The following is a 14035-nucleotide window of genomic DNA, read 5'->3' as shown; positions in this document are numbered from 1 at the left end:
ATTTTGGACGTCCCAAAGTGGGTATGCCCAGGAAAGTTCCAATAGATATAATGGGAGCCATGAATGCCAATTGACTTGCCTTGGCTCCATTGAAATACATTGCAGCACCAAAAAGTTGCAGAAATGAAAACGTTGGATGGAGTTAGAGAATCTTCCTCTGATAACGGAGTGATGGTCCCTGGGAGTAGAAAAACTGCTCTGGGGCTGGAATGGGGAAAGAATTACTCTTTGAGCGGACAGTCAAGGAGATGTTCTTGAGGAGACAGGAATTTTGTTGTACAGGAAAGGACAGAGGTGATCCATGAGGGAAAGTCAATCCTGAGGGGAGGGAGACCTTGGGGGAACAGAAATCTTATTGGGGGAAAAGACAGTCTTTGAGGAGAAATGTTCTTTGAAAGAACAGAAAGAAAAGACAAATCTTCTTTGAGAGGAAAGAAAATTTTGGGGAGAAACGGAAGGAGTCTTGGATGAGAGCTGCTGTGACCAGAGTCCATCTCCCCAACGGGGTGGCCGAGAGGGAAGCGGAATCCATCTCTGCAACAGGATGGGCAGCTCTTAAGGGGACTCATGTGAAGGGGGTTAAATAGGAGATGGGGGGGGTGATGTGGGCGGCTGCATCAGCAAGAAGTTGAGATGTAAAGGCCCTAGAGGGTTTAGTGGCAAGGAATTCCCCGGGGTGGGGGGGGAACAGATCCTCCTGGAATGAACCCAGCTATGGACAACTGAGTCCCTCTTCTGGGATGCAGTCAGAGGGCAGCAGGCACTGGTGAACTAGAGGAGAGGAGGACCCATGGGGAAGGAGGTTAAAATTCCCCTTGTGGGGGTGCATTCGCACTTGGCAAGGACAGGAGGTGGTCCAGAGCCCTGACCCACCCAGACACCTTCCCATCTGGGACAGGTGCTCTAAATAATAATAATACTGATAATATGATATATAAACTTATTCTGTGAGGAATCACAGGAATCTACTAGGCTTGACCCTAGAGGCTGGCATCGGGAGAGTAGGGTTGCCAGCCTCTAGGTGGTGGCTGGAGATCTCCCATAATTACAGTTGATCTCCTGGTGACAGAGATCAGTTCCCCTGGAGAAAATGGCTGCTTTGGAAGGTGGACTCTATGGGAGAGGTGCTCAAAATAATAATAAAAGACTCCTCAGATGAGTAACCCTCTAGGCTTAGTCCCTGAGCCTGGCTGTGGAACAGAAGCAGGTGCAGAACTTGGTCACAGTCACATGCCTCAGTAACATCCATTTGAGGCTAGTGTAATGGACTGTACATGGGGTTGACTGTGAAGGCAGTTCAGAAGTTTCAGTTGGTTCAGAATGTAGTGGTCAGAGTGCTGACAAAAGGCTGGCTACAATGAGCACATTATTCTCATCTTGTGCCGGTTACATTGGCTGCCAGTGTGCTTCTGTCTTCAATGCACAGTGCAGATGTTGACTTTAAAAGCCTTAGACTTGAGTCTGAGGGTCAAACTACAAGTGACGAATGACAATTGAACAGCAAGTGTATTCCTCCCTGTTTACTTTCCCTTCATTTGCTCTCCATTCGATCCACTTGCCGTTCAAGTGTCATTTGTCACTTGTAGCTTGGCCCTGAGGTGCAAGAAACTACCTGGTGGGCTAGATTCATCCATCCATACTGACTTGTGGTCCAAGTTTTGCCAGGAAACCTTATTGTGGGAATCTCCTGTGTAGAAATTTGATTGGTGGAGAGATACATGAGGGTTTACTTGGCAGCTGCCCCTTTGTTTGGAACTTTTCTTGCAGTGAGGATGCTTCCTGCTTTAAAGGACTTGCAGTGTCAGCTGAAAACTTCTTTTTATTCTTAGAAGGCCTTTTAAGCTAAACATTGTCCCTGTTATTTGTAAGCTTTTAATGGATATATGGTAAACCTCATTGAGTATTTGTTTTTAAATAGAGGGGTGTATACATGTGCTAATAATATTACAAAGGAAGAACAGAAACTTGAAACTTAAGTGTGCTGGGAAAATAGCATTGGTCCCTGCAGTTCTGTTATAATTAAGTCATGCTTAGTTCACCAAATACTATCATACTTTTGGCTTGGTTCTTACTCATTTTTTTAATATGGTAAAAGTTCTAAAAACCACTGGCTGAAATAGAACCTCAGTTTGCTGTCAGCACAGGCTGTTATCATTCATTGGGCTCTTTAGGCCGCTATTTAAATTTGTTACTTGTTGGCAATATATTTTCATTGAAAAGAGGTAGATCCCACTATACTTATAAGACAAGAGAAACAACTGTTAAATGTCTGGGCATTTATTTACCTTGAGTATTTGACCCTTGAAAATGTGAGCAAAGAACTGACTGGCCTGTTGCCACATTCAGTTGGGAGGTATACTTAATATGCTTATATATGGTGCATTGGATTCGTTATTTCAATTGGATAGCCAAGACAGGCAAAATCTATACTCAATAAATGCAGCATTTATTCTAAAGTGGTACTGTTACTTCAGTTGATCAGTCTTTGGAGAGATTCAGGGTCCATACTGAATGCCATAATCATGATGGATGGAAGTTAACTTCATAAAGTTGATCCAGTCGGGTATATTTTCTTTTCCGTAAATATACAGATTTTTACATAGTTATTAAAGTGGTTTTATTTCATTCTCTCTTTTTGGGCCTCTGTTCAGTACCACATATAGAGATTCTATACTGGTACAGAAGCAACTCTAAAATTCTAGAGCTCTAGACCTAAAATTGGCACACAAATCCCTTATGTTCAAGCAAGATACTGAATGGCTACACCTACTCTGAGGGACAAGTATCTTCCCACTCACTCCTCTTTGACCACTTTACTGTTAGTAACAACGTTCTCATCTTCATTATTTTTCTTCATCTTCTCTCTAACAGGTTAAAACAGATAAAAGTTCTGTTCTTTGGACTAGTAAACAGGAGGGATTGAACTAGACATGGAACAAAGTTATGTTGAACTGATTCCCTGTCAAGTCTAGTTCAGGTGTGTATGTCCAGGTACCATTAATACCTGTGGGGACCAACTAAGAGTGGTGCTATAGTTTCTCTCTGAGTAGTCCCCTTTGAATGGTCCCTGAGTGTGGGGCAAGAGAGAAGGTGTGTACCTCCTCTGTTGCTCTCCCCTCCTGATCTTTCATGTGAAGCAGACTGCAGAGGAAATGACTCTGCAGCTTGCCTCACTTGGGTGGCTCCTGAGTGAGAGACAGGATAAAAAGAGTGCACCTTCTCTCTCTTGCTGCCCACCCAGGATCCATCCTTGCCAGTAGGTCTTTTGAGATACTTATTCTGCAGCTCATCTTGCATGGAAAATCATGGCTGCAGAGCAGGCACTTGACTTCTGTGCTACTTCTCTTATGGTACACTGCATATATTTGGTATGCTAAATGGCTGCCTGCTTTGTTTGGGAGTGAACCGGCCCTGAGCAACAGCAAGAATAGCTTCCTCTGGCCTTGCTGCTTCTGCTGCACCTGAGGAGCAGTAGCATTTGTGGGAGAAAGCTCCCACTCTTCCTCCCCTCTCCTCCCCTTCCATAATGTCTCCACCTAGTTCCAGGCCAGGCTACAGATAGAAAATATGCAAAAGCCTTTAGCCTGCTCTTAGGCCTTTTTGTCTTCTTACTGCCTGTAATTAGTGTAACACTTGAATATTGTTAAGAAATACTGTCCTATCCTGATTGATAGGGACGGGATAGTATTTCCCAGCCCTTCTCTGATTATAAATATGGAGTTGAAAAGAAGGGCTGAGAGTAGGCTAGAGTAGAGGTTGTTTCTCCCTCTGAGGCAGAAGACATCTTGATGGGTGATTCCTACCCTCTGTTCAGGGAGTTAGGAACAAATCTTTCTACTTCCTGACCTCGTGGTGGGGGCCACCTTGCTTCTCAGTTATGTTTCCAGCCTCAATAGGGACAGCAGCTTAGTTTGGACGCTACCTTGCTCTTACCTTTTTTCTTCTCTTTTCCTTCCAATTTAACCTTTCCTCGGAACTCTTAATCTCTGCTCTTTCTCTCTGCTGTATGTTTATCTCTCTACTCCCTCCGATACCACCTCCAAGGAACCGCAGGAGAAGCTTCTCTCTCTTTCATGGCCGGAACGGCCATTCCTATAGGATTGACAGTCTCAGAGCCTGCTCCTTTTTTGTGCCAAATGGAGGATCATGAAGAAAGTGATGACTTCCTCTCCAAAGGAGAGTTAGAAACCCCCCTCACTGCTGCTCCAGGTTGCGACTTTGAAGCCATCACTGCAGCCCATGCGGAGGCTACAACATCTGCCATCCCCTGTGCTAAGAGAACAGAACTGCAGAAGCGCACCAAAAAAAAAGCCATTTCTCTCATGCTAAAGAAAGTGTGGCAGCCATTTCTGGCCCCACTGGCAATGTTCCCAGCAGACTGGGATGTGGATGCAGAGCTGTTTTCACCACATCTGTAAGCCAGTCAAGAGCCTTAAGACCCTGTGAGGGTCAGTCGATCCATTCTGAAGGACATCCAGTACCCTTGATTCCAGAGTAGAGATGGGCACGAACCACAAAATGAACTAAAGTTCATCACGAACTGGGCCGGTTCATGGCTCACGAGCCTGCAGTTCATGGAAGCCCTGTTTTCACAAACTTCCAGAAACTGCTCTGCCAGTTCATTTGGTTCGTGTTAAACCAAGCCAACGGGGGTGAAATGCCCCTTCTTCCTCTGAGGCGGAGGACATCTTGGGTGTTTCCCTTCGCCCAATCAGGGAGGCAGGAAGTAGAAAACTTTCTTCCTCTTCCTATTGGCGTCTGGAACACCCTGCTCTCCAGTTCTTTCCTGCCTCCAGGGAGAGCAGTCGCTTAGGCAGTTTTCTCTGCCTTTTTTCTTCCTATCTTAATTCTGACCTTTCTTACTTTCTAAATTCCTATTTCCTTGTTCCTCTTGCTTTGCCTTTAGTCTAGCTAGTTTGCTCTCTGTGCTTTGCTTCCCCTTTTTCCTCTCTAACTCTCGCTGGGTTCCAACGAGATGGAATCCAGGGACTCGGAAGGAAGCTTCATGGAGGCCGAAGAGGAAAGCTCAGCAGCGGCAATCCCACCTGAAGACCCGAGCGATCTACCCGGTACCGTCCTGCCCTTGGGGCTGGAACGGAATCCCGGCGCCTTTCCGGCTAATGAGCCATGTACTTCTTCAAAAAAGCAGCGCAGAAGATCACAGGAGCTGGGATCTGCAACGCGCCGTCATTGAGAGGCTGGAAAAGGCGCCAAACGCGAAGCTGTGGAAAAGGCGGGAAAAAGCGATGGCGTTCGCGACTTTACCCGCGCGACTACGAGTGACGTGCTTGCCATACTCCCGCCGGGAGAAAATGCAGAGAGCACTTTTCGATCCGCTTTAACTGCCTTGATCGCTGAGATCAGTGAAGGAAGACCAGGTAGTGTACCCAACGACTTCGGGCAGTTGCATTCTCATGGAGAGCCCCAGGCAGGGGTCTTTATCCCTTTTCTGAGACAGATTATAAGGGAGGAGGTTGGGAAGCTCCGTCAGCCTTCCTTCAGGGCACCTAGTGAACAATCCCTTGCCCCTGCTTCTCCCCCTAGCAAGCAGCGATGTACTAAGGCTCACTGGCCAACTAAAGCTGCCCAAAAGTCTACCCTGACCTACCCTAGGGACAGCGGGTGCTATTTGGGGGATGCGTCGTCCTCTTGATAGCGAGGATGGGGAACAAGGGGACTTCCTTTCGGAGGAGGAAGAAGAAGAGGTATCCATTCCAGAACAAACTAATAGACTGTTCAAGGTAGAGGACTTACCAATATTTACTCTCCAAAACCCTGGCAGCCGTAGAACTCCAGGAGTCTTCAAAGAGGGGGGAGGAGGATTCCAAAGCTGACAAGGGGTCTTCAAGGCCTAAAGGCCTTGAGAATTCTTCCCTAGAGATAGCACTCCGGAAAGGGTTTTCCCTTTCCCTGAATATTTTGAAAGGCAATTGAGGGCAGAGTGGTTGACACCAATAGCCTCCAGGCAGTATCACAGTTCTGTTAAAAAACTTTATGCCTTACCTTCTTTCACCAATGAGTTCTTGCAGGTGCCCTAGATCGACGCACCCGTGGCAGCACTTCAATCCTCTGGCCTGCTGACCGAAGACGGTCAAGGAACTGTTAGAGATAATTTGGACCAGAAGGCGGAGACTGCACTCAGACGGGCACACGAGGCCTCAGCAATGGCAATCCGAGCTGCATCATCTGCCTCCATTGTCTCCAGAGCTGCAATCTTAATGGATACGTAAGCTTATCCAGCTCTTGCCAGGTAATCGTAGATGTCTACTGGAGGGAGCTAACAGAATCCTAAAAGCCAACTCCTTTGCTGCAGACGCCACCCTGGACGCCTTGACCTTCTCTTACAGGGCAATAGCCTCTATGGCCGCCGCCAGGAGACTGCTCTGGTTGAGAGCCTAGCCTGCAGATTTGCACTCCAAATTTATCCTCATGGCCTACCCATTTCAAGGCGACAAGCTGTTTGGAGAGGCCCTGGACAAAGTGCTGGTAGAGACCCGCGATAAGAAGAGGGCGCTCCCCAAAACTCTCAAAAGGATGGACAGACGCGGCTACACCTCTCAGTCCTTTCGATCTTAACATGTGTTACCCAGATTTCGGCAAGATAGCAAACGATCGTTCTGGAATCCCTCCAAGTCCACTCAAAGGAAAGGCTCCTTTGGATCCAAATCCTACAAACCGACCCAGCACAGAGGGGATAGGCAGGGGTTCGAGCCCAAAGCCCCAAAGTCCTGACTCAGAACAGGCCCCGGTGGGAGGGAGACTACAGCATTTTCATCAAGTATGGGAGGAATCTCACTCAGACGCGTGGGCCACCAAGGTAGTCTCCCAAGGGTACATCATTGAATTCAAATCCCTGCCACCGGATCAATTCCTCAAGTCACCTCTTCGCAAAAGTCTACAAAGAGAACAGATCACCATGAAAGTGCTACAACATCTACTCGACATCAAAGCAATAGAGCCAGTTGCACATCACGAGACAGGCCTAGGGGTCTATTCCATCTTTTTCACGGTCCCGAAGAAAAATGGAGATTGGAGGGCGATACTGGACTTAAAGTTTGTGAATCAATTCATTCAGCTGAAGCATTTCAGAATGGACACATTACGCTCCATCTCGGAAGCGCTAAGACCGGGGGACTTCATGACCTCAATAGACCTGACCGAGGCTTACTTGCACATCCTCATCCATCCTTCCCACAGACGTTTTCTGAGATTCTGCGTTAGTGGACGTCACTTTCAGTTCAGAGCGCTTCCCTTCGCCCTCGCCACTGCTCTCAGAGTATTCTCCAAAGTCCTGATCAACCCCATTGTGCAGCTCCGGGAATTGGGGATTCACGTCCATCCCTACCTGGACGACATTCTCATACAAGCACACTCCAGAGAAAAGGCAACTCAGGACACGTGGGCAGCTATTCACTGCCTCCAGACTTACGACTTCCTGATAAACATGGAAAAGTGCTCCATCGTTCCATCACAACGACTTCAGCATTTAGGGATGGTAATAGATACCAAAAAAGGTCTCATCCTCCTGCCCCAAGAGAAGATCCTCAAGACCAGGGATCTGGTCAAGTCGGTGATTCAGGACAGATCCACACCCTTGCTGAAACTGGCCAAAGTGATGGGCACTCTAGTAGCCTCGTGCGAGGCCATCTATTGGGGCCGTTTTCATTCTCAAGTTCTCCTCAACTTTCTCCATCCATACCAATTTCAAATTATGTCCAAGTCCGATTGCCCTGTCACAGTTCCCTGGAAGGTCAAAGAGAACGTCAGGTGGTGGACCAGAGACTCTTACCTACGTCAGGGGAAATCCTTCCTGAGCCATCAGACGATGCAACTGTTCATGGACGCGAGCCTGTCAGGTTGGGGAGCGACTCTAGGCGGATGCCCAATGCAAGGTTTTTGGTCCAAGGAGGAATCGCAACTCCCCATCAACCTATTGGAGATCAGGGCGATCCAGCTGGCTCTGATTCATTTCTCCGATTCGATCCTGGGAAAACACATTTTGATAAGGACAGACAACATCTCTGCCAAATCCTACATAAACAAGCAGGGGGGTACTAGGTCCTCCAGGATGCACAAGGAGGCGATGAAGATCTTCTCCCTCTGAGGCGGAGGACATCTTGGGTGTTTCCCACCATCCAATCGGGGAGGCAGGAAGTTAAACTTTCTTCCTCTTCCTTTGGTGTGTGGGACCACCCTCTCTCCTCAGTTCTTTTCCTGCCTCAGGGGAGAGCAGTGCTCTTTAGGATAGCTTAGCTAACCTGTTCAATCTGTTCTTTCTGTGCATTTTCTTCACAGTGTCTTTTGTCTGTAACCTCTTCTGTCTACCCTCTCCTGTGTTATTTCTCTCTCTTGTCCTTGTCTGTTTAAAAAAAAAAAAAAAGAGTGAGAGAGAAAGAGAGGGAAAGGCTTCTTCGGGAGCCCGAAGAAGAATGGAGGGACAAGCTCGGGAGTCATCCGACTCAGAAGACTCCTTCCTCGAAAGGGCTGAGGGCTGTTCCCCGGAGGCCGTCCTTCCGACGGCGGGAATATGCCCGGCCGGGTCCGACTCGCCTCAGAGGCTTGTTCGGCCCCCCGGCAGAAGAGTGCCTGAGGAGAAACAGCCCGCCAAAAAACGGCCCCGTCTGTCGCAGACGGTGCCGGAAGCAGCTGCACGACAACACCAAGACGCAGGAGCGAGCGCAGCTGCTAGGAGCCCTGTTTCGGCGGGAAGAGCCGCAGCGGCTGCTTTCCCGCCAAACCGCACCGACGCGGTTGCCAACCTCCCGACTGGAGAGACGCGGCCTTCTTCATCGTTCCAGCTGCAGGGCTCCGATTCTGGCACTCTGGAGGGACATGTAAGTGATTCTCCTCCTAATCTTCCCCCGGATTTTCTGGCAGCAATCAGATGGTCCCTAAGGAAAGAGCTCTGGTCCATCTGCCAAACCGGGACCCCGGGGCCCTCCCCTGCCATTCCAGCCGCAGTCCCGGGCACCTCTCAGGGACCGGTTGAGCGACCCACAACCTGGCCAACCAAGGCGGCCAAAAAGCTGCAGGGTAAAACACCTAGATGGGCTGAGGGGGATTCCTCCATAGACGAGGACTCTGAGGAGGGGGATTTTCTCTCAGAGGAGGAACAGGAGCTAGACTCCACATCCTCTGATCAGTCTATTAGGAGGATTCCAAATGGAGGATTACAGCTATTTACTGTCCAAAACTCTATCAGCACTGGACCTGAACGAGTCTGAGAAACGGGAGGAGGAGGAGACTGCCCCACGGGGGGCCAAGTCAAGACCAAAGGGGAACAAGGAATTTTTTCCTAGGGCTGACAACAACCCCAGAGTGTTCCCTTTTCCCGATTTCTTTGAAAGGCAGCTTAAGGCAGAATGGTCACTACCAGCAGCCACCAAGCAGGTCCCCAATATCATGAAAAAGCTGTATGCCTTGCCTAATTTTGCTGATGAGCTCTTGCAGGTACCGGTTATAGATGCACCAGTGGCAGCACTCCAGTCTCAAGGTCTCCTCTCTGAGGATGGACAAGGAATGATTAAAGACGGTCTCGACAAAAAAGGTGAGGCAATTCTTAAGCGTGCGCACGAAGCCATGGCTACATCCATAAAGGCCTCTGCTATAGCCTCTGTGGTCTCTCGGGCGGCCGTAGTGTGGACCAGAAGGTTGATCCAGTTACTACCTCAAAACAACAGTAGACTGCTGGAAGGAGCCAACAGAATACTTAAGGCCTGCACATTTATGGCGGATGCTACATTGGATTCCCTATCTATGACCTCCAGGGCATTGGCGTCTTCTTCAGCCATACGACGCATGTTATGGCTTCGGGTTTGGCAAGCTGACCTCCAAGCCAAACTGATCCTGATGTCCTACCCTTTCCAGGGCGGCAAGCTCTTCGGGGATCAACTAGAAAAAATCCTGGTTGAAACTAAGGACAAAAAGAAGGCGCTGCCAAAATCCCTCAAAAGACCAGAGAGAAGGTCCTTCGGGTATCAATCCTTTAGATCTCATCATACATTGCCGAGAAGCCGACAAGATCCAAAGCGCAACTGGACGCTTCCCCGATCACAACCTCGCAGGGGTCCTTTTCACCCGAAATTCAACAAACAACAACACCGTGGTGGCAGGCAGGACTTCGAGGACAAAGGGCAGAGGCCCTGACTCGCAAGACGCTCCGGTGGGGGGACGGCTGCTCAGGTTCCAGCAAACCTGGGTAGAGTCCAAGGCGGATGCCTGGGCATTAGAGATTGTCTCCAAAGGTTATGCAATAGAATTTTCTACCTTTCCTCCGGAGCGATTCCTCACCTCACCACTCAAGAAAGATCCTCACAAGAGGAGCATCACAATTCAGGCCATGCAACATCTGCTACAGATAGGAGCCATCGAGCCTGTCCCCGAAGAGGAAAAGGGGCAAGGAGTCTACTCAATCTTCTTCACGGTTCCCAAAAGAAACGGCGACTGGAGGTCCATTCTGGATCTCAAGTACGTGAACAAGTTCATCAAGTTGAGAAGATTCCGCATGGAAACTCTTCGGTCCATTGCGGAAGCACTTCAACAAGACGAATTTCTAACATCAATAGACCTGACGGAGGCTTACCTTCACGTACCGATTGCCCCAGCCCATCGGAGGTTCCTAAGATTCTGTATACGGGACACTCACCTGCAGTTCAGGGCGATGCCCTTTGGGCTGGCAACGGCCCCCAGGGTATTTACCAAGCTGTTGGTAACACCTATAGTCTGGCTCCGGGAGAGGGGCTACCAGCTGCATCCGTACTTGGACGACATTCTGATAAGATCTCCTTCTCGAGAAGCCTCCGTCAGGGACACAACGTTCACCATTCAGGTTCTGGAGAGGCATGGCTTTCTAATCAACAGGACCAAGTGCTCTCTTCAGCCGTCACAACGACTGGAGCACCTGGGTCTTATACTCGACACCAAGGAGGGCTCCCTGTTCCTCCCGAAGGAGAAGCGGACAAAACTCATCCGTTTAGCTTCAGATGTAATCAGGCAACCATCATCATCGCTCACGGACCTATCCAAATTAATGGGGCTACTGGTAGCCCATTCAGAAGCCATCTACTGGGGCCGGTATCATCTCCGGCCTCTGCAATCAGCACTTCGACCATTTCAGTTACAAATAGCTCACAAATCCACCCTCAAAATACAGCTCCCTCTGCCAGTCAGGGAGAGCATGCGATGGTGGACCATAGAGAACAACCTACGCCAGGGCAAGAGTTTTCTATCTCCCCGACTTGTCCAGATCTTCACGGACGCGAGTCTGCTAGGTTGGGGAGCGACGCTGGAGGGACAGCCAGCGCAGGGGGAATGGTCCGATGCGGAACGGAAACTTCCAATCAACGTATTGGAGATGAGGGCGATCCTTCTAGCCTTGAAGCACTTCAGAGACCGGATAGACCACAGCCATGTCCTGATACGAACGGACAATATTTCTGCGAAGGCGTATATCAACAAACAAGGAGGAACCAAGTCCTCACGCCTACAACAAGAAGCCAACAAGATCATCGGCTGGGCAGAACTCAACCTACAATCACTCCAGGCAGAGCACATCAGGGGAGTCCTCAACGTCCAGGCGGACTGGCTGAGCCGAGAAGCTCTTCATCCAGGGGAATGGGCCCTGAAGAGAGAGGTTTTTCTACTGGTATCAGAACACTTCGGCCAACCGAAGGTGGATCTGTTCGCCTCCCATCGGAACAACCAATTACCGAGGTTCCTGTCCCGGTACTATCATCCTCGAGCAGAGGGGACGGACGCACTCCACTCTCAGTGGCCAACGGGTCTCCTGTACGCCTTTCCACCGCTACCAATGATTCCGAAGGTCCTGAGAAAGTTGAGGGAGCAGCGAGCGACAATAATATTGATCGCACCATGGTGGCCAAGAAGGCCATGGTTTGCCACTCTACATCGTATGTCCATAGCACCTCCCCTCAAACTCCCAATTCATCCGGACTTGCTCCAGCAGGGACCCATTTGGCACCCCAAGCCGGCGTGGTGGTCTCTGACCGGCTGGAAATTGAGCGGAGACACTTCCTGCTAGCAGGCTACCCTGCAGAAATAATAACTACTCTAATGGCATCCAGAAAGAGTTCTACGATTAGAATTTATAACTCGACATGGAAAGCCTTCACTCGCTGGTGTCGGCGTAAGAAATTGGACCCTACTCAGCCTTCCAAAACTACTGTGTTGGGTTTTCTACAGGAAGGGCTGGATAGAGGACTACGTCCTGCTACATTGAAGAAACAGGTCGCTGCCATAGGTACAGTACTACCGGCGCTAGACGGGATCCCGCTGGCTTCACATCCGCACGTTCAAAGGTTTCTTAGAGGGGCTACTCTGCTGAACCCGCCAACAGTGCATAGGTTCCCGACTTGGCGCCTGAACGTGGTGTTGTCCGCTCTCATGAGACCTCCATTTGAGCCCATTAGAGACATTACGTTGCGATGGCTGAAGCTGAAGACCATCTTCCTCGTGGCCATCACTTCAGCGCGCCGTATCTCAGAAATGGGCGCCTTATCAATCCGACCGGAACTGTGTATTTTTCATAAGGACAAGGTGGTCCTACGGACGGATCCTGCCTTCGTACCCAAGGCATACTCGAGTTTCCATAGATCCCAGGAGATTAATCTTCCATCCTTCTGTCCGAATCCCACACATTCGAAGGAGAGGGAATGGCACAACCTTGATGTGAGACGGGCCCTCAAGGCGTACATAATCAGGACTGAGTCGATACGTCAATCCGACTCTCTTTTTGTTAACATCTCGCATCCTAAGATGGGCCACCGCATGTCGTCTGCCGCTATTGCCTACAGTATAAAGTCATGCATTCAGGAGGCGTATAAAGCCATGAAGATAGAAGTGCCGTCGGGGATTACGGCACATTCGGCAAGAAGCGCAGCTACTAATGCAGCTCTAAGAAAAAATGCTTCATTAGAGGACATATGCAAGGCCGCGACGTGGTCTTCGTCTTCTACCTTTATCAAGCACTACCACTTGCACACGTATGCTTCGGCTGATGCAGCCTTCGGACGTAGAGTACTTCAACACGTAGTAGAGGACGAAGGATCCATCCCACCCAGGACATAGGGAACTGCTTTGGGAGCACCCAAGATGTCCTCCGCCTCAGAGGGAGAACGGCCCCTTGGATACTCACCGAGAAGGGTCCTTCTCCTCTGAGGAAAGGAGGACATCTTGCCCTCCCAGGATCCTCGCAAGTTCTGTGTCAGTACAGTGTGTTGTACTCTATATGTTCTTTCTACAGTTCAGTTGTGTTTACACTGTTGTGTTCTTCTGGTTCGACTAGTTGTCGACTGTTTTGTGATTGTTAGTTGATGTGTTCTTCTGCTGACTGTGTTTTCCTCTCCATCTTGAGAGAGACAGTTTTTTATTCCGACAGTTTAGGAATAGAGTGAGGGAATACTGCTGAGGGGAATCACCCGAACTGAGGAGAGAGGGTGGTCCCACACACCAAAGGAAGAGGAAGAAAGTTTAACTTCCTGCCTCCCCGATTGGATGGTGGGAAACACCCAAGATGTCCTCCTTTCCTCAGAGGAGAAGGACCCTTCTCGGTGAGTATCCAAGGGGCCGATCTCGTGGGCAGAGTCGTGGCTAGTCTCCATTCAGGCGGAACATATCAAAGGGACAGCCAACCTGCAGGCAGACTGGTTGAGCCGACAGTCCATCCAACCGGGGGAGTGGTCCTTAAAACGGGAGATGTTCCGTCTAGTTACGGACAGATTCGAGAACCCTGTAATGGATCTGTTCGCGACACACCTGAATCGTCAGACCCCGCGCTTCCTGTCGAGGTATTTTCATCCGCTAGCAGAAGGAACCGATGCTCTCTCGGTTCCCTGGCCAGAAGGCCTTCTGTATGCCTTTCCTCCACTACCGGTTCTCCCGAAGCTGCTGCGGAGGATAGCAGACACAAACGTGGAGGTGATAATAATTGCTCTGTGGTGGCCGAGGAGACCCTGGTTCTCGTCTCTACAGTCCCTAGCAGTCTTACCACCTTTCCGACTGCCCGCCACTCCAGACT

General features: G+C 49.6%; 1 protein-coding gene across 1 annotated transcript in view; it reads left to right on the top strand.

Moving 5' to 3' along the window:
- Window positions 1-14035, top strand: part of HSD17B12 (hydroxysteroid 17-beta dehydrogenase 12) — a 108828-nt gene that overhangs the window by 31678 nt on the left and 63115 nt on the right. The window lies entirely within an intron of this gene.

Source organism: Eublepharis macularius, chromosome 2, assembly GCF_028583425.1.
Source record: "Eublepharis macularius isolate TG4126 chromosome 2, MPM_Emac_v1.0, whole genome shotgun sequence".
Classification (NCBI taxonomy): Eukaryota; Metazoa; Chordata; class Lepidosauria; order Squamata; family Eublepharidae; genus Eublepharis; species Eublepharis macularius.
Note: the sequence above shows the minus strand (reverse complement) of the source record. Positions and strands in the feature narration are given on the sequence as shown.